The sequence below is a fragment of the Populus alba genome, chromosome 11, assembly GCF_005239225.2.
Source record: "Populus alba chromosome 11, ASM523922v2, whole genome shotgun sequence".
NCBI lineage: Eukaryota > Viridiplantae > Streptophyta > Magnoliopsida > Malpighiales > Salicaceae > Populus > Populus alba.
The window spans coordinates 10452619-10479332 of record NC_133294.1 but is presented as its reverse complement, the minus strand read 5'-3'; the positions used below and the strand labels follow the sequence as shown (position 1 = coordinate 10479332).

Below are 26714 nucleotides of genomic sequence, written 5' to 3'. Positions count from 1 at the left end.
GATGTACACAAGGTGATTGAAAGATGTGCTATTTGCAAGAGAGCTAAAGGTAAAGAGAATGCGTATGGACTCTATATGCCACTGCCTATTCCAGAGCAACCATGGTTGGACATTAGCATGGACTTTGTACTTGGACTACCGAGAACACAACGTGGGAAGGATTCAATAATGGTGGTGGTTGATCGATTCTCCAAAATGTCCCATTTCATTCCTTGTATGAAAACTGACGATGCAGTACATGTTGCTGATTTGTTCTTTCAAGAGATTGTTCGTTTGCATGGAATTCCTAAAAGCATTGTCTCTGATCGTGATACAAAGTTCTTAAGCCACTTTTGGAAGACTCTTTGGAGGAAACTTGGAACAAAGTTACTTTTCAGTACGGCATGTCATCCACAAACTGATGGACAAACTGAGGTAGTAAACCGAACTTTATCTTCTTTGTTACGAGCTGTTATACATAAGAATTTGAAGAGTTGGGATACTTGTTTGCCGATTGTGGAGTTTGCATATAATCGTAGTGTGCATGGGGCTACAAAATTTTCACCATTTGAGGTTGTCTATGGCTTTAATCCTTGTGTTCCTATTGATCTTGTTCATATTCCAATTGATGAGAGGACATCTATGGATGGAATTAGAAAGGCAGAATTGATGAAGAAACTACATGAGCAGGTTCGACTACATATTGAGGAGAAAACAACAAAGTATGCTAAACAAGCTAACAAGGAGCGAAAGATGGTCAGGTTTGAACCTGGAGATCTTGTTTGGATTCATATTAGCAAGGGCAGATTTCCAAGCAAACGTAAGTCCAAGTTGATGCCAAGAGCTGACGGTCCATTTCGTATTATAGAGAAGGTGAATGACAATGCGTATAAGGTAGATCTTCCTGGTGATTACAACGTATCAGCTACTTTTAATGTGAAAGACTTATCTCCGTACTTGGATGATGATGACGATTCTGATTTGAGGACAAATCATTTTCAACCCGGGGCTGATGATGTGCATCATGGGAATTATAATCCATCTCGTAAAGCTGAATCTAATATGCAAGAGGATTCAGATGGTCCAATGACAAGAGCGAGAGTGAAACAACTACAACGGGCCTTGACGAATCAAATTGCAATGATTGAAGCTGCGTCGGAGTTAAAAATTAGCAATCAGTTTGAAATTGGTTCAAGGGTGCTTATTTGCCTACAATTGGAACTTGGAGATGGGAAAAGCCCTTAATGGTTCTTTTCATGCTGGGCTACTTGTATTTGGATTGATAATGCAAGTGAAGGAATTGATGCTGTTTACGGTCAGAACAGTAGATGGATTTGAACCCGAATTTGAAGTCATCCAATGCATGTGAAAACAAGATTTATGTAGGTAAAATTCAAGTTCAGAACGTGATCTTTCTATATTGTCCAACCATGAGTGCATTGGACTTTTGTGTCAAAAGTTATGGCTGTTTTAAATTTCGTCTGCATATGTTTTAGAAATGTCAACAAAAAAACGCGTGTTAGTTAAATTTGTCTACTTGCTTTATTAAAAGTCTAGTTTTTAGGCTTGACTTCTGTCATGTTGAATTCACCTAACTTTGGAGGGATGTTCCAAAGATAAATATGTATCAGAATATGAAATAAACACTTTTGGCCAAGATTTGAAAACTTAATTCAGAGAATTAAGAGTTGTTCTTCCAAATTCGTTTTGTGAAGAACCCTACCTGACTTATCACTCTTCAATCACAAAGAGTGTGGCGTCGAAATCCTAGATTGATCTTTGTGGCGTCCAGATCGACTTATCAAAGTATCATTCTAGTTTATCTCCATCTTTTTTACCTTAAATCACTACAATCCAGCCTAAATACCAAAAGAAAGACAACACAACCAGACCCATCCTTCATCCATTTTCATTATAATCATTGTTGCCGATTTTCAAATCATTCACGGCACATCAGCGACACAATGGAAACCTGCCCCAAGGCACCAACACTATTGGAATGAGTAGAATGACGCCACGAAGCCAGTTAATCTTCGATAAGTCAGATTCAGTTCGTTCAAGAACTGAAGAATGCAAGAATCACTCTCACACGTTAAAACTGAAAAGTTCACAATAATAATCATCAAAGCTGCCGAAATTGTAGCTCACATGAGTTTAAATAGTTCTTGAAAAGTTAACCCTAATGGACCCCTTATGTGGACTTATATGAGGTCCACTCAAAACTGGCCCAAAACCCTAAACTGAAAAGCCCATAACCTGATCCAAACAAGCCTTGGACCCTAGCTCAAAACAAAGTTTTAATTCAGCCCAAACATTAAAGAAAATAATAAAAATAAGTAACTTGTCATTAAATACCACCAGCCCTTCTTTCCTTGTGTAGCTAGGATGAATAAGGAATCCTTATAAGAAAAGGATTCTGAAACATTAATGAATCCTTGCCACACTAGGAGATTATATTGCAACTCATTAAAGATCCTTGTGGAACTAGGAAATTCCCAAAACCAGCTCCCACATCCTTGGAGGAAAGGAATCCTAATCAAATAGGAAGTCCACAAGTCAAATGGAAGTAAATAACAAAATCCGTACAGCCTCTGTTGACCAGTATTGGGGTGCCTTACCGAACTCCGATTGACCTGCAATTTTAACCCAAGGTAGCAAGATATGTCTGGAGAGTCCACATAAAATATTAGCCCGATCCAACGGTCGGATTGAGAATTATGACTGTTGCCGTAAACCTGGACTGTTGCGCTTTTTACGCCAAAATCCGAATCTGACCTTACTTGGGTCGTATTACAGGGCTGCACCGTATCACACCTTCCTGTGGAATCAAACCACCACCAAATAGAACCGACCTAGAAGCGCAATTCAAATATATATATATATATATTTATCTGAAAAAACAGAAGCGATAAGAGCGAGAAAAAAAGAAAAAACAGAACCGCAATCATAGTCTCGCGAGTACCAAGCTCATTTATCTGAAAGATGAACGAAACAGAAGACTCGAGTAAAAGTAGAAAAAAAAATATGCGAAAATGATGAAACAACACCCAAGTATGTTGGATATGCTGAAAACATAATGCAAGAAACGATAACAACAAAAAGGAAGTGAATTTCAGAAGTGGACGCAAGACAGGCTCGTTTACGATGAGTTAAGTCCGAATCTGAAACATAAAGTAAATGATGTCCAATCATTCTACAATTTCAGATATAGTGGTATATCAACCCAAATAGGAACTAGGAAATTCCCAAAACCAGCTCCCACATCCTTGGAGGAAAAGAATCCTAATCAAATAGGAAGTCCACAAGTCAAATGGAAGTAAATAACAAAATCCGTACAGCCTCTGTTTACCAGTATTGGGGTGCCTTCCCAAACTCCGATTGACCTGCAATTTTAACCCAAGGTAGTAAGATATGTCTGGAGAGCCACATAAAATATTAGCCCGATCCAACGGTCGGATTGAGAATTATGATTGTTGCCGTAAACCTGGACTGTTGCGCTTTTTACCCCAAAATCCGAATCTGACCTTGCATGGGTCATATCACAGTGCTAAACCGTATCATGCTTGGAATCGGTACGACACGACATGACCAGAATACCAGCTTAAAAGGTTCATATCTCTACATTCGACCGTTGGTTGGGGCCATCCCCCGGACAACACCAGAGTACCAGTTCCGAAGGTCCTTATTTATAGATACGACTGTTCGATCGCGCTTAAATTTTTTCACGAGTTTCCGGAGCCTGTTTTCCAGGCAGTTGCGTGGAATCGGTACAACACGACGACGATGTCTGTTCAGGCCATACCACCGACAAGACCAGAATACCGGCTTAAAAGGTCCGTATCTCTAGATCCAACCGTTGGATCGAGCTTAAATTTTTTCACGAGTTTCCAGAGGTTGTTTTCAATGGAGTGGCGTGGAATCAGAATGACACGCCGACAGCTTCCGGTTGGGGCCATTCCACCAACACGACCAGAGTTCAGGGTCAAAATGTCTGTATCAATAGATCTGACCGTTGGATCGCGCTCAAATTTTTTTCACTAGTTTCCGGAGGTTGTTTTCAATGGCATTGCGTGGAATCGGGACTACACGTCGACGGCATCTGGTCGGGGCCATTCCATCGACAACACCAGAGTACCGTGTCCAAAGGATCTGTAGATCCTACCGTTGCATGGCGCTCAAAATTTTTCACGAGTTTCCGGAGACTGTTTTCAATCGATTTGCGTGGAAATAGTGCGACACGTCGATGACATCCGATCAGGGTCATTCCATCGACAACACCAGAGTTCCGGGTGAAAAAGTCTATATCTATAGTTCCGACCGTTGGATCGCCTTGAAATTTTTTTCACAAATTTTCGTGGCTGTTTTCGATGGAGTTTCGTGGAACTGGTACGACACGCTGACGGCATCTGGTCGCGGCCATTCCACCAACACGACCAGATTACCGCCTCTAAAGGTCCCTAACTATAGATCCGACCGTTGGATCGTGCTCAAATTTTTTCACTAGTTTCCGGAGGTTGTTTTCGATGGAGTGGCGTGGAATCAGAACGACACGCCGATGGCATCCGGCCGGGGCCATTCCACTGACACGACCAGAGTACTGTCTCAAAAGGTCCGTAATAATAGATCCGACCGTTGGATCGTGCTTAAATTTTTTCACGAGTTTCTGGAGGCTGTTTTCAATGGAGTTGCCTGGAATCGGTACGAAACGCCGACGACATCCAGTCAGGGCCATACCAAAGGATCTATAGATCTGACCGTTAGATCTCGCTCAAATTTTTTCACGAGTTTCCGGAGGCTGTTTTCAATGGATTTGCGTGGAATCGGTACTACACGTCAACGGCGTCTGGTCGAGGCCATTCCTTTGTCAACACCAGAGTACCGTGTCCAAAGGATGTGTAGATCCGACCGTTAGATCGCGCTCAAATTTTTTCACGAGTTTCCGGAGGCTGTTTTGAATGGAGTTGAGTGGAATCGGTACAACACGTCATCGGTGTTCGGTCGGGGCCTTTCCTCCAACAGCACCAGAGTACCAGGTCCAAAGGATCTAAACATTCGACCGTTGGACCGCACTCAAATTTTTTCACGAGTTTCCGGAGGCCGTTTTTGTTAGAGTTGCATGGAATCGGTACGGCACGACGACGATGTTTGGTTGGGCCACACCACCGACATGAGAAGAGTACCTGCTCAAAAGGTTCGTATCTATAGATCTGATCGTTGGATCGCGCTCAAATTTTTTCACGAGTTTTCAGAGGCTGATTTTGATGGAGTTGCATGGAAGCGGTACTATATGTCGATGGCGTCCGGTCGGGGCCATTCCACCGACAGCACTAGATTACCGGGTCAAATTTTTGTAGGAGTTTCCGGAGGCTGTTTTCAATAAAGTTGCGTGGAATCGTTATGACACGCAGACGATGTCTGGTCGGGCCATACCACCAACATGACGAGAGTACCTTCTCAACATGTCCGTATCTATAGATCTGATCGTTGGATCGCACTCAAATTTTCTCACGAGGCTGTTTTCAATGGAGTTGCGTGGAATCGGTACTATACGTCAATGGCATTCGGTCGGGGAATGGCACCGCCTACACCAGAGTACCCGGTCCAAAGGATCTATAAATCCGACCATTAGATCACGCTCAATTTTTTTAACCAGTTTCCAGAGGTTGTTTCCGATGTAGAGGCGTGGAATCAAAACGACACGCCGACATTGGAACCTTATTTATGTGTGGTTTCCAATTGAGTAATAAGAGTTTATACTATACTTGTTTGAAGTACCATTAGTGGATCCTCTAACCTTGACATTTATTTTTATCGTTGTTTAATCCTTACATTAATCTTTTTTTTTTTTTGGTAAGCTGACTTATGTATTAAAAGAAAATGATACAAAGAATATAATGGGCATACCCAAGATGTAAATGAGGACAGAAACAAAAACCAACAAATGGCTACAGGCTAGCCACAACAAAACCAAAACTTGGACCAACTAGATATGCTAGGGGTACAAAAACAACCAGCTAAACATCAAATTAAGAGTCCATGTTATTGACCCTCCAAAGTCTTTGGATCCTTATGTTTTCATCTGTTTGTTGAACATTCCTTATCAAAACAAGCTTATCGCGAATGATACATTCGATTTGATCAAAAACCAAATTCGAAGCTTTAGACACATCTGCAAAGATCCTTGCATTCCGTTCTTGCCAGATACAATACATTGTAGCTGCGAAACCCAGTTTACGAGAAAAGTTGACGAAACTTTTTCCATGCCAAGAGACAGTGGCCAATCGAATCCATTCATCCAAGCTTTTTGTCATTCTTGGAATGTCGCATCTATCACAAACATTCCACCATAATGCTTTCGCAAAGGAGCATTCGAAGAACAAGTGGTTGTGATCTTCATTATTGCATAGACAGAGTGAGCACCTATTGGGACCATGAATACCAAACCGATGAAGTCTATCCTGCGTTGAGAGTTTCCGTTGGATAGCCACCCAAAGAAGAAATGCATGTCTTGGGACAGCATTCTTGAACCACACGATGTCATGCCAATCAACCATTTGATGATGAATTCTTAGTTGTTCCCAAGCTACTTTGACTGAGAAACTCTGATTTGGCGAATCCAACCAAACAATCTCATCCTTTTGCCCCTTAGGAGTAGAGGTGGAAGGAATAGCTTCTAAAATGGGGTGCCAGCCAATAGCATGAGTGATAGGAATTCTCCATTCTAAGTTATTAATCAGCACGTTCACTCTCGCGTTGTGTTCCATACCTGAATCATAGATGAAACGTTCACCGTAGGTATCAGCGAGCGGGCTGTGAGGATGCCAATTGTCAAACCATAGAGAGGTTGTCATTCCATCTCCGATGACGTGCTTCATCTTCGGCCATGCTAAGGATCTGAGCTTTAGAATCTTTCCCCAAGCCCAAGAGCAGCTTCCTGGCGCCTTGATTGTCCAGAAATTCCTACCTCGCAAGAGATTGGATCTGATCCAAGTAGACCAGATTGAGCCATCTGAGTCATCGCACAAGTTCCAAATATGTTTCAGCAAGGCAATCTTGTTCCATTCTGCTATCCTTTTTATGCCTAGCCCCCCCTCCTTTTTTGGAAGACATACCTGATCCCAAGCCACTTTAGCCCTGGTAGTGCTCATATCTGAACCTGACCAAAGAAAGGATCTCATAATTTGCTCAACATTTTTCACTACTTCCCCAGGTAATAGGAATAGAGATGCCCAATAGACCTGGATGGAGAATAAGACTGAGTTAATCAGTTGTACTCGCCCTGCGAAAGAGAGTGTTCTACAGGTCCAATGTCGAACTTTGGCAGTAATTCGATCCACGAGGCCCTTACAATTAACAGCCTTTAGTCTGGACGAGATAAGAGGCACTCCCAAATATTTCATAGGAAGCTCCCCCTCTCTAAACCAAAGAATACTGATAATCTGTCCCCTCTCAGCTCCTAACGAACCGCTCAAGAAGATGTCACTTTTGTTTGGATTTGGATATAGACCTGATAGAACCTTTTTTTTTGGTAAGCAAGACCTGATAGAACCTGAAACTCTGTGAGTACATTTTTGATCATACGGATTGAATGTACATCCCCTTTGCTGAATATCATCAAGTCGTCGGCAAAGCAAAGATGAGAAATTCTGTCCTTCTTGCATCTCCAGTGGAACTTGAAGTTTTGGTTGGCACTCACTCATATTGCAGAACAGCCCTGACAGGATTTCCATGCATAGGACAAACAAATATGGAGATAATGGATCACCTTGTCTCAGCCCTCTCCCCCCTTGGAAGTAACCCGCAAGTTCATCGTTGACGTTGATTGAGAATTGACATGATGTAACACAAACCATGATCCAATCAATGACTGTTCTAGGGAATCCCATTTTTATCAACGTAGCATCAACGAAATCCCACCGAACAGAGTCATAAGCCTTCATCAGGTCTACTTTCATAGCACAACGAGCAGGACCCGTAGTTGTGTGATAGCCTTTCATTAGTTCCTGAGACAAAAGAATATTGTCGCTGATTCTCCGTCCAGAGATAAAAGCTGTTTGATACGGACCTACTAAGGATGGTAAAACAACTTTCATTCTCCCAGCTAGAATCTTCGCGATGCATTTGTATACTGTATTGCAGCAAGATATAGGACGAAAATCTGTCAACCTCGTAGGATTAGCAACTTTAGGGATAAGGGAAATGGATGTAGCATTCATTTCTTTAAGCATTCTACGAGTCTGGAAGAAGGAGCTAACAGCGTTGATTACATCTTCCCCCACTATGTGCCACATTCTTTTGAAGAAACCTGCGTTGAAGCCATCTGGACCAGGAGCTTTGTTGTTTTTCAAACTAAACATAGCATGCTTAATCTCCTCTCTTGTGACATCTTGTGCTAGTATATGCTGTTGAGTTGCCGACAATTTGTAAATAATTGCCGATTGCATCACTTCCTCGTTCAGGACCCTAGGCATTTGTTTCACTCCCAATACACGCTGGAAGTATGCAATTACTTCTGATTTGACTGCCTCGTGTCCTTCAGCGACTTCTCCATCCTCCCTTGTAACCGAGAGAAGCTTATTTCTATTCTGTCTACCATTTACTGATTTGTGAAAGTAGCTAGTATTCTGATCCCCCAAGCTAAGCCATTGTATCCTTGCCTTTTGTCTGAAAAAACACTCTTCCGCCCTGACAGTAGAAGCATAGTTACGAACAGCATCTCTTTCTCGCATACGCAATGTTGGATCCTCAGGCGCTGTATGCAGAGCTTGTTGAGCCCTATCCATGTGATCTTTTGCATCTTTGACTCTATCGGAAATATTGGAGAAGTGAGTCTTATTGAAATGTTTAAGTTCCTGCTTTAGCTTTCCTTAGTTTGCAACACAGTTGATACATTGGACAACCTCCTGAATGCTGATCCCATACTTTCTTCACCAAGGGCATGAACTCGTCATGATCCATCCACATATCGAAGAATCTGAATGGTTTCTTTATGTTCTGAACATTGCCAGTGACTTTTACCACCATGGGAGAATGATCTGACATACCAGCAGGCAAGAATCTCGCTTCCGACAATGGGAAGCGCATATTCCACTTCTCATTCACAAGCACTCTATCTAGTTTCCGCATAATCATATTCTCAGGACATTGGTTCGTCCAAGTATAATGCATACCTGAATACCGAAGATCATCCACTTTCGCTTCACGTATACATGTTTCCAATCTGTCCATATGACCAGCCCACGTAGAAGACCCCCCAAAATGGTAATCTCTTCCTTATTATTGTTGTTGTTATTATTATTATTATTATTATCTGTTCATAAACTCAGTATATAGGCTGGAAACCTGTGACCCGATCTTTTAGATCATTCTCAAGTATAACAACGCCACGTACTGAGTATTATTATTATTAGTAATATTATTGTTATTGTTGCGTTGTTATTTATAATTTATACAATTAACCTCTTTGTGGTTTGACCACGGTCTTGGGAGAAGACATCAAGCTTTTGGTCGTGTCAAGTTTTTGGCGCCGTTGCCGGGGAGGTAAATTCTTGTATAAATTATAATATTTAATTTATTTTCTCTTTTCACTTTTCATTTTATCTAACTTTTGTTTGCTTTGTTTTGTTTTGTTTCTTTTTCTTCTATTCTCTTTTCTTCCTTTTATTGTCTTCTTACACGTGCATAAGAGTTTGGTCACGTACATTAAGTGGTCGACTTTGTAGGGTATCCTTATCATTTTCAGAAAATATGGCCGAAGAAGATAATCAATCGCTTCATAATAAGAATAATGAGAATAACCGTATGAGAACACTTAGAGACCACATGAATCCCACAAGAACAAGTGCACCCTCATGCATAGTTTTCCCTCCTGATGCATCTCATTTTAATTTTAAGCCAGGCATTATTCAACTTTTACCATCTTTTCATGGCTTAGACGTAGAAAATCCATACTTGCATTTAAAAGAATTTGAGGAGGTCTGTAATACCTATAATGACTCAAATTGTAGCATGAACACCATTCGATTAAAGCTTTTTCCTTTTTCATTAAAAGATAAAGCTAAAACATGGCTACAAAATTTAAGACCAGGATCCATTCGTGCTTGGGATGAAATGCAACAACAATTTTTAAAGAAGTTTTTTCCATCTCACAGAACAAATTCTTTCAAAAGACAAATCATCACTTTCACTCAAAAACCAGGAGAAACATTTTACCAATGTTGGGATAGGTATCGAGATCTCATCTTTGCTTTGCCGACGACTTGATGATATTCAGCAAAGGGGATGTACATTCAATCCGTATGATCAAAAATGTACTCACAGAGTTTCAGGTTCTATCAGGTCTATATCCAAATCCAAACAAAAGTGACATCTTCTTGAGCGGTTCGTTAGGAGCTGAGAGGGAACAGATTATCAGTATTCTTGGGTTTAGAGAGGGGGAGCTTCCTATGAAATATTTGGGAGTGCCTCTTATCTCGTCCAGACTAAAGGCTGTTAATTGTAAGGGCCTCGTGGATCGAATTACCGCCAAAGTTCGACATTGGACCTGTAGAACACTCTCTTTCGCAGGGCGAGTACAACTGATTAACTCAGTCTTATTCTCCATCCAGGTCTATTGGGCATCTCTATTCCTATTACCTGGGGAAGTAGTGAAAAATGTTGAGCAAATTATGAGATCCTTTCTTTGGTCAGGTTCAGATATGAGCACTACCAGGGCTAAAGTGGCTTGGGATCAGGTATGTCTTCCAAAAAAGGAGGGGGGGCTAGGCATAAAAAGGATAGCAGAATGGAACAAGATTGCCTTGGTGAAACATATTTGGAACTTGTGCAATGACTCAGATGGCTCAATCTGGTCTACTTGGATCAGATCCAATCTCTTGCGAGGTAGGAATTTCTGGACAATCAAGGCGCCAGGAAGCTGCTCTTGGGCTTGGGGAAAGATTCTAAAGCTCAGATCCTTAGCATGGCCGAAGATGAAGCACGTCATCGGAGATGGAATGACAACCTCTCTATGGTTTGACAATTGGCATCCTCACAGCCCGCTCGCTGATACCTACGGTGAACGTTTCATCTATGATTCAGGTATGGAACACAACGCGAGAGTGAACGTGCTGATTAATAACTTAGAATGGAAATTTCCTATCACTCATGCTATTGGCTGGCACCCCATTTTAGAAGCTATTCCTTCCACCTCTACTCCTAAGGGGCAAAAGGATGAGATTGTTTGGTTGGATTCGCCAAATCAGAGTTTCTCAGTCAAAGTAGCTTGGGAACAACTAAGAATTCATCATCAAATGGTTGATTGGCATGACATCGTGTGGTTCAAGAATGCTGTCCCAAGACATGCATTTCTTCTTTGGGTGGCTATCCAACGGAAACTCTCAACGCAGGATAGACTTCATCGGTTTGGTATTCATGGTCCCAATAGGTGCTCACTCTGTCTCTGCAATAATGAAGATCACAACCACTTGTTCTTCGAATGCTCCTTTGCGAAAGCATTATGGTGGAATGTTTGTGATAGATGCGACATTCCAAGAATGACAAAAAGCTTGGATGAATGGATTCGATTGGCCACTGTCTCTTGGCATGGAAAAAGTTTCGTCAACTTTTCTCGTAAACTGGGTTTCGCAGCTACAGTGTATTGTATCTGGCAAGAACGGAATGCAAGGATCTTTGCAGATGTGTCTAAAGCTTCGAATTTGGTTTTTGATCAAATCGAATGTATCATTCGCGATAAGCTTGTTTTGATGAGGAATGTTCAACAAACAGATGAAAACATAAGGATCCAAAGACTTTGGAGGGTCAATAACCTGGACTCTTAATTTGATGTTTAGCTGGTTGTTTTTGTACTCCTAGCATATCTAGTTGGTCCAAGTTTTTGTTTTGTTGTGGCTAGCCTGTAGCCATTTGTTGGTTTTCGTTTCTGTCCTCATTGTAAATCTTGGGTATGCCCATTATATTCTTTGTATCATTTTCTTTTAATACATAAGTCAGCTTACCAAAAAAAAGATAGGTATCGAGATTTGCTTAATACTTGCCCACATCATGGTTTTGAAACATGGAGATTGGTTTCACATTTTTATGAAGGTTTAACACCTAGAGATAGGCAAATGGTTGAATTGATGTGCAATGGAACTTTTGAAGATAAAAACCCTAATGAAACAATGGAGTACCTAGACTTGCTAGCCGAAAATGCTCAAAATTGGGACACCATAGGTACTTATGAGGCACCAAGTAAAACTCAACCTCATACATCTAGTGGAGGTATGCACAACCTTAGGGAAGATCATGACCTCCAAGCCAAGTTTGCATCTTTAGCTAGAAAAGTCGAAGCACTTGAATTGAAAAAAAGTGGTCAATTAAAATCTGTTCAAGACATTGTGTGTTAAATCTGTGAAACCAATGAACATTCAACAAATGATTGTCCAACTATGCCTTCTTTTAAGGAATGCCTCCATGAACAAGCCCATGCTTTAAACAGTTTCCAAAGACCCAACCATAACCTATACTCCCAAACGTATAACCTTGGTTGGAGAAATCACCCAAATTTTAGTTGGAAGAGTGATAGCAACAATGCACAAACTTCACAGCCACCGTTTCAAGCACACCATAATTTCCAAAATTCTCATGGATATGCACCTCCTTATGCTCCACCTCCTAGAAGAAATCTTGAGGAAACATTGCATGCATTCATTGAAAAGTAGGAGACAATCAACACTCAACTTGCTCAAAGCATGACAGATTTTAAAGATGCTCTTGCAAAATTAACATCTGCTCTCAGTTTCCAAGAGAAAGGTAAGTTTCCATCTCAACCACAACAAAATCCAAAGGGGCAATACAATGCAAATGCAAGTGGTTCTCGAAGCCAACACATGGATCAAGTCAAATCAGTCATCACTCTTCGTAGTGGTAAGGTTATTGAAAAACCCATTCTTGAACCTTGTGAGAAAGATGATGAGTCTATCTCTGAGGGTAAGGAAGGGGTTGAACCTGAACATTGCAAAGAAAAGACTGATTCCCCGCCAGCACTTCCATTTCCTCATGCCATGACCAAACAAAGGAAAGTCAATCACAACTCTGAAATCTTTGAAATTTTCAAACAGGTAAGGATCAATATACCTTTGTTGGATGCTATTAAACAGGTTCCTTCCTATGCTAAATTTTTGAAAGATTTGTGCACTGTGAAGAGAAAACTGAATGTGAAAAAGAAAGCCTTTTTAGCCGAACAAGTAAGTTCCATTCTTCAGAACAATAATGTTTTGAAATATAAAGACCCTGGTTGTCCTACAATTTCTTGCTTTATTGGAGAACATAAAATTAAAAGAGCCTTACTTGATCTTGGAGCTAGTGTGAATTTACTTCCATATTCAGTCTTTCAAAGTCTCAATCTAGGTGAGTTAAAACCAACCTCTGTAACTCTTTTACTTGTCGATAGATCTGTAAAAGTGCCTAGAGGAATAGTTGAGGATGTGTTAGTACAAGTTGATAAATTCATTTATCCTGTGGATTTTATTGTCTTGGATACACAACCTGTTGAAGCATGTAATTCAATTCCTGTCATTTTAGAAGGTCCATTTCTTGCCACTTCTAATGCATTGATTAATTGTAGGAATGGACTGATGAAGCTATCATTTGGAAACATGACATTGGAGATGAATATTTTCAACATTTACAAGCAACCTGGAGATGATAATGATTTACAGGAAGTGGACTTTATTGAAAAATTAGTTTATGATCAATTTCAAACCAGTTCCAGTGAAACTGAGATTGATGAATCTGATGATTTGCAAATGGTCTACTTTCAGGAATCAAAGGCATGCAATTGGAGACCACAAATTAAAGAATTGCCACCACGATCAATTGAGCCCATACCCTCAAGTGTTCAACCACCAAAACCTGAATTGAAGCCGTTACCATTTAATCTCAAATACTCATTTTTGGGAGAAAATGAAACTTTTCCGGTAATAATCTCTTCCAAACTTAATGCACATCAAGAAGGTAAGTTATTACAGACTCTGAAAATGCACAAAAATGCATTAGGATGGACCATAGCTGACATAAAAGGAATTAGCCCTTTGATTTGCACACACAGGATTTATTTGGAGGAAAATGTTAAACCCTCTAGAAAAATGCAACGAAGGCTTAATCCTAATATGAAAGAAGTAGTGAAAATGAAGTCATTAAGCTTCTAGATAATGAAATCATTTAACCTATTTCTGACAGCAAATGGGTAAGTCTTACCCAAGTTGTACCCAAAAAGTCTGGAGTCACTATGATAACGAATGAGAAAAATGAGTTAATTCCAACTAGGACTGTTACTGGTTGGCGCATGTGCATTGACTATAGGAAACTTAATTCTATGACTAGAAAAGATCATTTCCCTTTACCTTTCATGGATCAAATCCTAGAAAGAGTTGCAGGTCATGAATTTTATTGTTTCCTAGATGGCTATTCAGGTTACAATCAAATTGAAATTGCATTGGAAGATCAAGAGAAGACTACTTTCACATGTCACATTTGGTACTTTTGCATATCGAAGGATGCCTTTTGGATTATGTAATGCAGCAGCCACGTTTCAAAGATGCATGCTTAGCATATTCAGTGATATGGTTGAACGTTTTCTTGAAATTTTTATGGATGATTTTTCTGTTTTTGGTGATTCATTTGATGATTGTTTGACTAACTTAGAAAAGGTTTTGAGCAGGTGTGAAGAGAAGAATCTTGTACTAAATTGGGAAAAATGTCACTTTATGGTAACAAACGGCATTGTACTTGGTCACATTGTTTCATCGAAAGGAATTGAGGTTGACAAATCTAAAATCGAGTTAAATGCCAACTTACCAACACCAAAATCTGTTAAAGATGTTAGATCATTCTTAGGACATGCTGGTTTTTACAGAAGGTTCATCAAAGATTTTAGTGTAATATCTAAACCCTTGAGTAACCTTCTAACAAAGGATAATATTTTTGAATGGACTGAACATTGTGAAGAAGCCTTTGTTAAACTTAAAAACTTGCTTACTTCTGCTCCTGTCATTCAACCTCCTGATTGGTCATTACCTTTTGAAATAATGTGTGACGCTAGTGATTATGCCGTGGGTGCTGTCTTGGGACAAAGAAAAGATAAGAAACCTTATGTGATTTACTATGCAAGTAAAACTTTAAATAGTGCTCAAATGAATTACACCACCACTGAAAAAGAATTACTTGCAGTAGTATTTGCTTGTGATAAATTCAGATCTTATCTTGTTGGCTCACCTGTTGTTGTTTTTAGTGATCATGTAGCATTGAAATATCTTCTTTCTAAGAAAGATTCTAAGGCTAGATTAGTGCGGTGGATTTTGTTACTTCAAGAATTTGATATCACAATTAAAGACAAGAAAGGCACCGAAAATGTTGTTGCAGATCATTTGTCAAGATTGACAACAGATTCGAAATCTGACATCACACCAATCGATGACTACTTTCCCGATGAATCTTTATTTTCCGTTTCTATGATGCCTTGGTTTGCTAATATTGTTAATTTTCTTGTTTCAGGACAATTGCCAGCTCATTGGAGTACCCAAGACAAAAGAAAGTTCTTGAACGAAGTGAAGAACTTTTATTGGGATGACCCTTATTTATTCAAATATTGTCCTGATCAAATATTTCAAAGATGCATTCCTGACAATGAGGTAAGTAGTGTCATTAAATTTTATCATTCTGAGGCATGTGGGGGTCATTTCTCATCAAGAAAGACAACTGCAAAAATCTTACAAAGTGGATTTTATTGGCCCACCATGTTCAAAGACTCACATGTATTCTGCAAGACTTGTGAAAATTGTCAAAAGTTGGGATCTATTTCAAAACGTCACATGATGCCTTTAAATCCTATTCTTGTCATTGAGATCTTTGTTGGGGTATAGATTTCATGGGTCCATTTCCTCCATCATTTGGTTTCGTGTACATATTAGTCGCAGTAGATTATGTTTGAAAATGGATAGAGGTAATTCCAAGTTGAAACAATGATCACAAAACAGTGATAAAGTTTTTTAAAGACAATATTTTGAGTCGATTTGGAATCCCTCGAGCCATAATAAGTGATGGTGGAACACATTTCTGCAACAAGCCATTTGCTTCTTTAATGAAGAAATATGGAATCACACACAAAGTTGCCACCCCTTATCACCCTCAGACAAGTGGACAAGTAGAGCTTGCTAATAGGGAGATCAAACAGATCTTGGAGAAAACTGTGAACCCTAATTGATACGGTTCAGCCCTGTGATACGACCCAAGTAAGGTCAGATTCGGATTTTGGCGTAAAAAGCGCAACAATCCAGGTTTACGGCAACAATCATAATTCTCAATCCGACCGTTGGATCGGGCTAATATTTTATGTGGACTCTCCAGACATATCTTACTACCTTGGGTTAAAATTGCAGGTCAATCGGAGTTCGGTAAGGCACCCCAATACTGGTCAACAGAGGCTGTACGGATTTTGTTATTTACTTCCATTTGACTTGTGGACTTCCTATTTGATTAGGATTCTTTTCCTCCAAGGATGTGGGAGCTGGTTTTGGGAATTTCCTAGTTCCACAAGGATATTTAATGAGTTGCAATATAATCTCCTAGTGTGGCAAGGATTCATTAATGTTTCAGAATCCTTTTCTTATAAGGATTCCTTATTCATCCTAGCTACACAAGGAAAGAAGGGCTGGTGGTATTTAATGACAAGTGACTTATTTTTATTATTTTCTTTCATGTTTGGGCTTAATTAAAACTTTGTTTTGAGCTAGGATCCAAGGCTTGTTTGGATCAGGTTATGGGCTTTTTAGTTTAGGGTTTTGGGCCAGTTTTGAGTGGACCTCATAGAAGTCCACATAAGAGGTCCATTAGGGTTAACTTTTCAAGAACTATTTAAACTCATGTAAGCCACAATTTTGGCAGCTTTGATGATTATTATTCTGAATTTTTTAGTTTTAACGTGTGAGAGTGATTCTTGCATTCTTCAGTTCTTGAACGAACTGAATCTGACTTATCGAAGATTAACTGGCTTCGTGGCGTCATTCTACTCATTCCAATAGTGTTGGTGCCTTAGGGCAGGTTTCCATTGTGTCGCACTCATATCAGACCTATTTCGGCTTTCCGGGATCAGATCTCAATCTTGATTGTGGGTTGCGTGACCACGTGATCATGAGGTTTGCATCATGTTTGCCATGGAGGAGCGTCCAATCGAGACACCACGGCGACGACATCCAGTCCGGGCAGTCCACCGGCATGACGAGAGTACCGGATCAAAAGGTCCCTATCTATAGATCCGATCGTTGGATCGCGCTCAAAATGTTTTCACGAGTTTCCGGAGGCTGTTTCCATGGAGTAGCATCGAATCGAGTTGAAAGTGGGATGATGTTCAGTCGGGCCAGTCCACCGGCAAGACGAGAGTACCGCATCAAAAGGTCCCTATCTATAGATCCGACCGTTGGATCGCGCTCAAATTTTTTTCACAAGTTTTCAGAAGCTGTTTGCCATGGAGGAGCGTCCAATCGAGACGACACGGCGACGACTTCCTGTCCGGGCAGTCCACCGGCACGACGAGAGTACCAGATCAAAAGGTCCATGTCTATAGATCCGACCGTTGGATCGCGCTCAAATTGTTTTCACGAGTTTCCGGAGGCTGTTTCCATGGAGTACCGTCGAATAGAGCTGAAAGTGGGACGATGTGCTGTCGGGCCAGTCCACCTGCAAGACGAGAGTACCGGATTAAAAGGTCCGTATCTATAGATCCAACTGTTGGATCGCGCTCAAAATGTTTTCACGAGTTTCCGGAGGCTGTTTCCAATGGAGGAGCGTCCAATTAAGATAAAATGGCGACGATGTCCTCTCGGGCCAGTGCACCGGCAAGACGAGAGTACCGGATCAAAAGGCCCCTATCTATAGATCCGACCGTTGGATCGCGATCAAATTGTTTTCACGAGTGTTTGGAGGCTGTTTCCATGGAGTAGTGTCGAATCGAGCTGAAAGTGGGACGATGTGCTGTCGGGCCAGTCCACCGGCAAGACGAGAGTACCGGATCAAAGGGTCCTTATCTATAGATCCGACCGTTAGATCCCTCTCAAATTTTTTTCACGAGTTTTCGGAAGCTGTTTGCCATGGAGGAGCGTCCAATCGAGACGACACGGCGACGACGTCCTGTCGGGCCAGTCCACCGGCAAGACGAGAGTACCGGATCAAAAGGTCCATATCTATAGATCCGACCGTTGGATCGCGCTCAAAATGTTTGCACGAGTTTCCGGAGGCTGTTTCCATGGAGTAGCGTCGAATCGAGCTGAAAGTGGGGACGATGTCCTGTCGGGCCAGTCCACCTGCAAGACGAGAGTACCGGATCAAAAGGTCCATATCTATAGATCCGACCGTTGGATCGCGCTCAAATTGTTTTCACGAGTTTCCGGAGGCTGTTTTCATGGAGTAGCGTCGAATCGAGCTGAAAGTGGGGACGATGTGCTGTCGGGCCAGTCCACCTGCAAGACGAGAGTACCGGATCAAAAGGTCCATATCTATAGATCCAACCGTTGGATCGCGCTCAAATTGATTTCACGAGTTTCCGGAGGCTGTTTTCATGGAGTAGCGTCGAATCGAGTTGAAAGTGGGACGATGTGCTGTCGGGCCAGTCCACTGGCAAGACGAGAGTACCGGATCAAAAGGTCCTTATCTATAGATCCGAAAGTTCGATCGCGCTCAAAATGTTTTCACGAGTTTCTGGAGGCTGTTTCCATGGAGTAGTGTCGAATCGAGTTGAAAGTGGGACGATGTGCTGTCGGGCCCGTCCACCGGCAAGACGAGAGTACCGGATCAAAAGGTCCCTATCAATAGATCCGCCCGTTGGATCGCGCTCAAATTTTTTTCACGAGTTTCCGGAGGCTGTTTCCAATGGAGTTGTGTGGTATAGAGACGACACGGGGACGACGTACTATCGGGCCAGTCCACCGGCAAGACGAGAGTACCGGGTCAAAAGGTCCCTATCTATAGATCCGACCGTTGGATCGCCGTCAAATTTTTTTCACGAGTTTCCGGAGGCTGTTTCCATGGAGTAGCGTCGAATCGAGCTGAAAGTGGGGACGATGTGCTGTCGGGCCAGTCCACCTGCAAGACGAGAGTACCGGATCAAAAGGTCCATATCTATTGATCCGACCGTTGGATCGCGCTCAAATTGTTTTCACGAGTTTCCGGAGGCTGTTTTCATGGAGTAGCGTCGAATCGAGCTGAAAGTGGGGACGATGTGCTGTCGGGCCAGTCCACCTGCAAGACGAGAGTACCGGATCAAAAGGTCCATATCTATAGATCCAACCGTTGGATCGCGCTCAAATTGATTTCACGAGTTTCCGGAGGCTGTTTTCATGGAGTAGCGTCGAATCGAGTTGAAAGTGGGACGATGTGCTGTCGGGCCAGTCCACTGGCAAGACGAGAGTACCGGATCAAAAGGTCCTTATCTATAGATCCGAAAGTTCGATCGCGCTCAAAATGTTTTCACGAGTTTCTGGAGGCTGTTTCCATGGAGTAGTGTCGAATCGAGTTGAAAGTGGGACGATGTGCTGTCGGGCCCGTCCACCGGCAAGACGAGAGTACCGGATCAAAAGGTCCCTATCAATAGATCCGCCCGTTGGATCGCGCTCAAATTTTTTTCACGAGTTTCCGGAGGCTGTTTCCAATGGAGTTGTGTGGTATAGAGACGACACGGGGACGACGTACTATCGGGCCAGTCCACCGGCAAGACGAGAGTACCGGGTCAAAAGGTCCCTATCTATAGATCCGACCGTTGGATCGCCGTCAAATTTTTTTCACGAGTTTCCGGATGTTGTTTTCATGGAGTAGCGTCGAATTGAGCTGAAAGTGGGACGATGTGCTGTCGGGCCAGTCCACCGGCAAGACGAGAGTAACGGATCAAAAGGTCCGTATCTATAGATCCGACCGTTAGATCGGCCTCAAAATGTTTTCACGAGTTTCCGGAGGCTGTTTCCATGGAGTAGCGTCGAATCGAGTTGAAATTGGGACGATGTTCTGTCGGGCCCGTCCACCGGCAAGACGAGAGTACCGGATCAAAAGGTCCCTATCAATAGATCCGCCCGTTGGATCGCGCTCAAATTTTTTTCACGAGTTTCCGGAGGCTGTTTCCAATGGAGTTGTGTGGTATAGAGACGACACGGGGACGACGTACTATCGGGCCAGTCCACCGGCAAGACGAGAGTACCGGGTCAAAAGGTCCCTATCTATAGATCCGACCGTTGGATCGCCGTCAAATTTTTTTCACGAGTTTCCGGATGTTGTTTTCATGGAGTAGCGTCGAATTGAGCTGAAAGTGGGACGATGTGCTGTCGGGCCAGTCCACCGGCAAGACGAGAGTAACGGATCAAAAGGTCCGTATCTATAGATCCGACCGTTAGATCGCCCTCAAAATGTTTTCACGAGTTTCCGGAGGCTGTTTCCATGGAGTAGCGTCGAATCGAGTTGAAATTGGGACGATGTTCTGTCGGGCCCGTCCACCGGCAAGACGAGAGTACCGGATCAAAAGGTCCCTATCAATAGATCCGGCCGTTGGATCGCGCTCAAATTTTTTTCACGAGTTTCCGGAGGCTGTTTCCATGGAGTAGCGTCGAATCGAGTTGAAAGTGGGACGATGTTCTGTCGTGCTCGTCCACCGGCAAGACGAGAGTACCGGATGAAAAGGTCCATATCAATAGATCCGGCCGTTGGATCGCGCTCAAATTTTTTTCACGAGTTTCCGGAGGCTGTTTCCCATGGAGTAGCGAGGAATCGAGACGACACGGCGACGACGTCCGGTTGGGCCAGCCCCCGGAAGGACGAGAGTAACTGATCAAAAGGTCCGTATCTATAGATCCGACCGTTGATCGCGCTCAAATTGTTTTCACGAGTTTCCAGGAGGCTGTTTCCATGGAGTAGCGTCGAATCGAGATGAAATGGTGACAAAGTCCTGTCGGGCCAGTCCACCGGCAAGACGAGAGTACCAGATCAAAAGGTCCCTATCTATAGATCCGACCGTTGGATCGCCATGAAATTTTTTTCACAAGTGTCCGAAGGCTGTTTCCAATGGAGTAGCGTCGAATCTAGATGAAATGGCGACAGAGTCCTGTCGGGCCCGTCCACCGGCAAGACGAGAGTACCGGATCAAAAGGTCGATATCTATAGATCCGCTCGTTGGATCGCGCTCAAATTTTTTTCACGAGTTTCCGGAGGCTGTTTCCCATGGAGTAGCGAGGAATCGAGACGACACGGCGACGACGTCCGGTTGGGCCAGCCGCCGGAAGGACGAGAGTAACGGATCAAAAGGTCCGTATCTATAGATCCGACCGTTGATCGCGCTCAAATTGTTTTCACGAGGTTTCCAGGAGGCTGTTTCCATGGAGTAGCGTCGAATCGAGATGAAATGGTGACAAAGTCCTGTCGGGCCAGTCCACCGGCAAGACGAGAGTACCGGATCAAAAGGTCCCTATCTATAGATCCGACCGTTGGATCGCCATGAAATTTTTTTCACAAGTGTCCGAAGGCTGTTTCCAATGGAGTAGCGTCGAATCGAGATGAAATGGCGACAGAGTCCTGTCGGGCCCGTCCACCGGCAGGACGAGAGTACCGGATCAAAAGGTCTCTATCTGTAGATCCGCTCGTTGGATCGCGCTCAAATTTTTTTCACGAGTTTCCGGAGGCTGTTTCCAATGGAGTTGCGTGGTATAGAGACGACACGGCGACGACGTCCTGTCGGGCCAGTCCCCCGGCAGGACGAGAGTACCGGATCAAAAGGCCCATATCTATAGATCCGACCGTTGGATCGCGATCAAATTGTTTTCACGAGTGTTTGGAGGCTGTTTCCATGGAGTAGCGTCGAATCGAGCTGAAAGTGGGACGATGTTTTGTCGGGCCAGTCCACCAGCAAGACGAGAGTACCGGATCAAAAGGTCCCTATCTATAGATCCGACCGTTGGATCGCCATGAAATTTTTTTCACGAGTTTTCGGAGGCTGTTTCCAATGGAGTAGCGTCGAATCGAGATGAAATGGCGACAGAGTCCTGTCGGGCCCGTCCACCGGCAAGACGAGAGTACCGGATCAAAAGGTCTCTATCTGTAGATCCGCTCGTTGGATCGCGCTCAAATTTTTTTCACGAGTTTCCGGAGGCTGTTTCCAATGGAGTTGCGTGGTATAGAGACGACACGGCGACGACGTCCTGTCGGGCCAGTCCCCCGGCAGGACGAGAGTACCGGATCAAAAGGCCCATATCTATAGATCCGACCGTTGGATCGCGATCAAATTGTTTTCACGAGTGTTTGGAGGCTGTTTCCATGGAGTAGCGTCGAATCGAGCTGAAAGTGGGACGATGTTCTGTCGGGCCAGTCTACCAGCAAGACGAGAGTACCGGATCAAAAGGTCCCTATCTATAGATCCGACCGTTGGATCGCCATCAAATTTTTTTCACGAGTTTTCGGAGGCTGTTTCCAATGGAGAAGCGTCGAATCGAGATGAAAGGGCGACGAAGTCCTGTCAAGCCCGTCCACCGGCAAGACGAGAGTACCGGATCAAAACGTCGATATCTATAGATCCGACCGTTGGATCGCGCTCAAATTTTTTTCACGAGTTTCCGGAGGCTGTTTCCATGGAGTAGCGTCGAATCGAGTTGAAAGTGGGACGATGTTCTGTCGTGCTCGTCCACCGGCAAGACGAGAGTACCGGATGAAAAGGTCCCTATCAATAGATCCGGCCGTTGGATCGCGCTCAAATTTTTTTCACGAGTTTCCGGAGGCTGTTTCCCATGGAGTAGCGAGGAATCGAGACGACACGGCGACGACGTCCGGTTGGGCCAGCCACCGGAAGGACGAGAGTAACTGATCAAAAGGTCCGTATCTATAGATCCGACCGTTGATCGCGCTCAAATTGTTTTCACGAGTTTCCAGGAGGCTGTTTCCATGGAGTAGCGTCGAATCGAGATGAAATGGTGACAAAGTCCTGTCGGGCCAGTCCACCGGCAAGACGAGAGTACCGGATCAAAAGGTCCCTATCTATAGATCCGACCGTTGGATCGCCATGAAATTTTTTTCACAAGTGTCCGAAGGCTGTTTCCAATGGAGTAGCGTCGAATCGAGATGAAATGGCGACAGAGTCCTGTCGGGCCCGTCCACCGGCAAGACGAGAGTACCGGATCAAAAGGTCCCTATCAATAGATCCGCCCGTTGGATCGCGCTCAAATTTTTTTCACGAGTTTCCGGAGGCTGTTTCCAATGGAGTTGTGTGGTATAGAGACGACACGGGGACGACGTACTATCGGGCCAGTCCACCGGCAAGACGAGAGTACCGGGTCAAAAGGTCCCTATCTATAGATCCGACCGTTGGATCGCCGTCAAATTTTTTTCACGAGTTTCCGGATGTTGTTTTCATGGAGTAGCGTCGAATCGAGCTGAAAGTGGGACGATGTGCTGTCGGGCCAGTCCACCGGCAAGACGAGAGTAACGGATCAAAAGGTCCGTATCTATAGATCCGACCGTTAGATCGCCCTCAAAATGTTTTCACGAGTTTCCGGAGGCTGTTTCCATGGAGTAGTGTCGAATCGAGTTGAAAGTGGGACGATGTTCTGTCGTGCTCGTCCACCGGCAAGACGAGAGTACCGGATGAAAAGGTCCCTATCAATAGATCCGGCCGTTGGATCGCGCTCAAATTTTTTTCACGAGTTTCCGGAGGCTGTTTCCCATGGAGTAGCGAGGAATCGAGACGACACGGCGACGACGTCCGGTTGGGCCAGCCACCGGAAGGACGAGAGTAACTGATCAAAAGGTCCGTATCTATAGATCCGACCGTTGATCGCGCTCAAATTGTTTTCACGAGTTTCCAGGAGGCTGTTTCCATGGAGTAGCGTCGAATCGAGATGAAATGGTGACAAAGTCCTGTCGGGCCAGTCCACCGGCAAGACGAGAGTACCGGATCAAAAGGTCCCTATCTATAGATCCGACCGTTGGATCGCCATGAAATTTTTTTCACAAGTGTCCGAAGGCTGTTTCCAATGGAGTAGCGTCGAATCGAGATGAAATGGCGACAGAGTCCTGTCGGGCCCGTCCACCGGCAAGACGAGAGTACCGGATCAAAAGGTCCCTATCAATAGATCCGCCCGTTGGATCGCGCTCAAATTTTTTTCACGAGTTTCCGGAGGCTGTTTCCAATGGAGTTGTGTGGTATAGAGACGACACGGGGGACGACGTACTATCGGCCAGTCCACCGGCAAGACGAGAGTACCGGGTCAAAAGGTCCCTATCTATAGATCCGACCGTTGGATCGCCGTCAAATTTTTTTCACGAGTTTCCGGATGTTGTTTTCATGGAGTAGCGTCGAATCGAGCTGAAACTGGGACGATGTGCTGTCGGGCCAGTCCACCGGCAAGACGAGAGTAACGGATCAAAAGGTCCGTATCTATAGATCCGACCGTTAGATCGCCCTCAAAATGTTTTCACGAGTTTCCGGAGGCTGTTTCCATGGAGTTAGTGTCGAATCGAGTTTGAAAGTGGGACGAATGTTCTGTCGTGCTCGTCCACCGCAAGACGAGAGTACCGGAATGAAAAGGTCCCTATCAATAGATCCGGCCGTTGGATCGCGCTCAAATTTTTTTCACGAGTTTCCGGAGGCTGTTTCCCTTGGAGTAGCGAGGAATCGAGACGACACGGCGACGACGTCCGGTTGGGCCAGCCACCGGAAGGACGAGAGTAACTGATCAAAAGGTCCGTATCTATAGATCCGACCGTTGATCTCGCTCAAATTGTTTTCACGAGTTTCCAGGAGGCTGTTTCCATGGAGTAGCGTCGAATCGAGATGAAATGGTGACAAAGTCCTGTCGGGCCAGTCCACCGGCAAGACGAGAGTACCGGATCAAAAGGTCCCTATCTATAGATCCGACCGTTGGATCGCCATGAAATTTTTTTCACAAGTGTCCGAAGGCTGTTTCCAATGGAGTAGCGTCGAATCGAGATGAAATGGCGACAGAGTCCTGTCGGGCCCGTCCACCGGCAAGACGAGAGTACCGGATCAAAAGGTCCCTATCAATAGATCCGCCCGTTGGATCGCGCTCAAATTTTTTTCACGAGTTTCCGGAGGCTGTTTCCAATGGAGTTGTGTGGTATAGAGACGACACGGGGACGACGTACTATCGGGCCAGTCCACCGGCAAGACGAGCGTACCGGGTCAAAAGGTCCCTATCTATAGATCCGACCGTTGGATCGCCATCAAATTTTTTTCACGAGTTTCCGGATGTTGTTTTCATGGAGTAGCGTCGAATCGAGCTGAAAGTGGGACGATGTGCTGTCGGGCCAGTCCACCGGCACGACGAGAGTACCGGATCAAAAGGTCCGTATCTATAGATCCGACCGTTAGATCGCCCTCAAAATGTTTTCACGAGTTTCCGGAGGCTGTTTCCATGGAGTAGCGTCGAATCGAGTTGAAAGTGGGACGATGTTCTGTCGGGCCCGTCCACCGGCAAGACGAGAGTACCGGATCAAAAGGTCCCTATCAATAGATCCGGCCGTTGGATCGCGCTCAAATTTTTTTCACGAGTTTCCGGAGGCTGTTTCCAATGGAGTTGCGTGGTATAGAGACGACACGGCGACGACGTCCTGTCGGGCCAGTCCCCCGGCAGGACGAGAGTACCGGATCAAAAGGCCCATATCTATAGATCCGACCGTTGGATCGCGATCAAATTGTTTTCACGAGTGTTTGGAGGCTGTTTCCATGGAGGAGCGTCGAATCGAGCTGAAAGTGGGACGATGTTCTGTCGGGCCAGTCCACCAGCACGACGAGAGTACCGGATCAAAAGGTCCCTATCTATAGATCCGACCGTTGGATCGCCATCAAATTTTTTTCACGAGTTTTCGGAGGCTGTTTCCAATGGAGAAGCGTCGAATCGAGTTGAAAGGGCGACGAAGTCCTGTCAAGCCCGTCCACCGGCAAGACGAGAGTACTGGATCAAAAGGTCGATATCTATAGATCCGACCGTTGGATCGCGCTCAAATTTTTTTCACGAGTTTCCGGAGGCTGTTTCCAATGGAGTTGCGTGGTATAGAGACAACACGGCGACGACGTCCTGTCGGGCCAGTCCCCCGGCAGGACGAGAGTACCGGATCAAAAGGCCCATATCTATAGATCCGACCGTTGGATCGCGATCAAATTGTTTTCACGAGTGTTTGGAGGCTGTTTCCATGGAGTAGCGTCGAATCGAGCTGAAAGTGGGACGATGTGGTGTCGGGCCAGTCCACCAGCAAGACGAGAGTACCGGATCAAAAGGTCCCTATCTATAGATCCGACCGTTGGATCGCAATCAAATTTTTTTCACGAGTTTTCGGAGGCTGTTTCCAATGGAGAAGCGTCGAATCGAGATGAAAGGGCGACGACGTCCTGTCGGGCCCGTCCACCGGCAAGACGAGAGTACCGGATCAAAAGGTCCATATCTATAGATCCGACCGTTGGATCGCGCTCAAATTTTTTTCACGAGTTTCCGGAGGCTGTTTCCCATGGAGTTGCGTGGAATCGGGACGACACGGCGACGACGTCCTGGCGGGCCAGTCCACCGGCAGGACGAGAGTACCGGATCAAAAGGTCCATATCTATAGATCCGACCGTTGGATCGCGATCAAATTGTTTTCACGAGTGTTTGGAGGCTGTTTCCATGGGGTAGCGTCGAATCGAGCTGAAAGTGGGACGATGTTCTGTCGGGCCAGTCCAC

The 26714-nt window shown here is 44.3% G+C and overlaps 1 pseudogene; it reads left to right on the top strand.

Moving 5' to 3' along the window:
* Positions 1–18825, top strand: part of LOC140956079 (uncharacterized) — a 210932-nt pseudogene extending 192107 nt beyond the window's left edge.
* The last annotated feature ends 7889 nt before the right edge of the window (positions 18826–26714 follow it).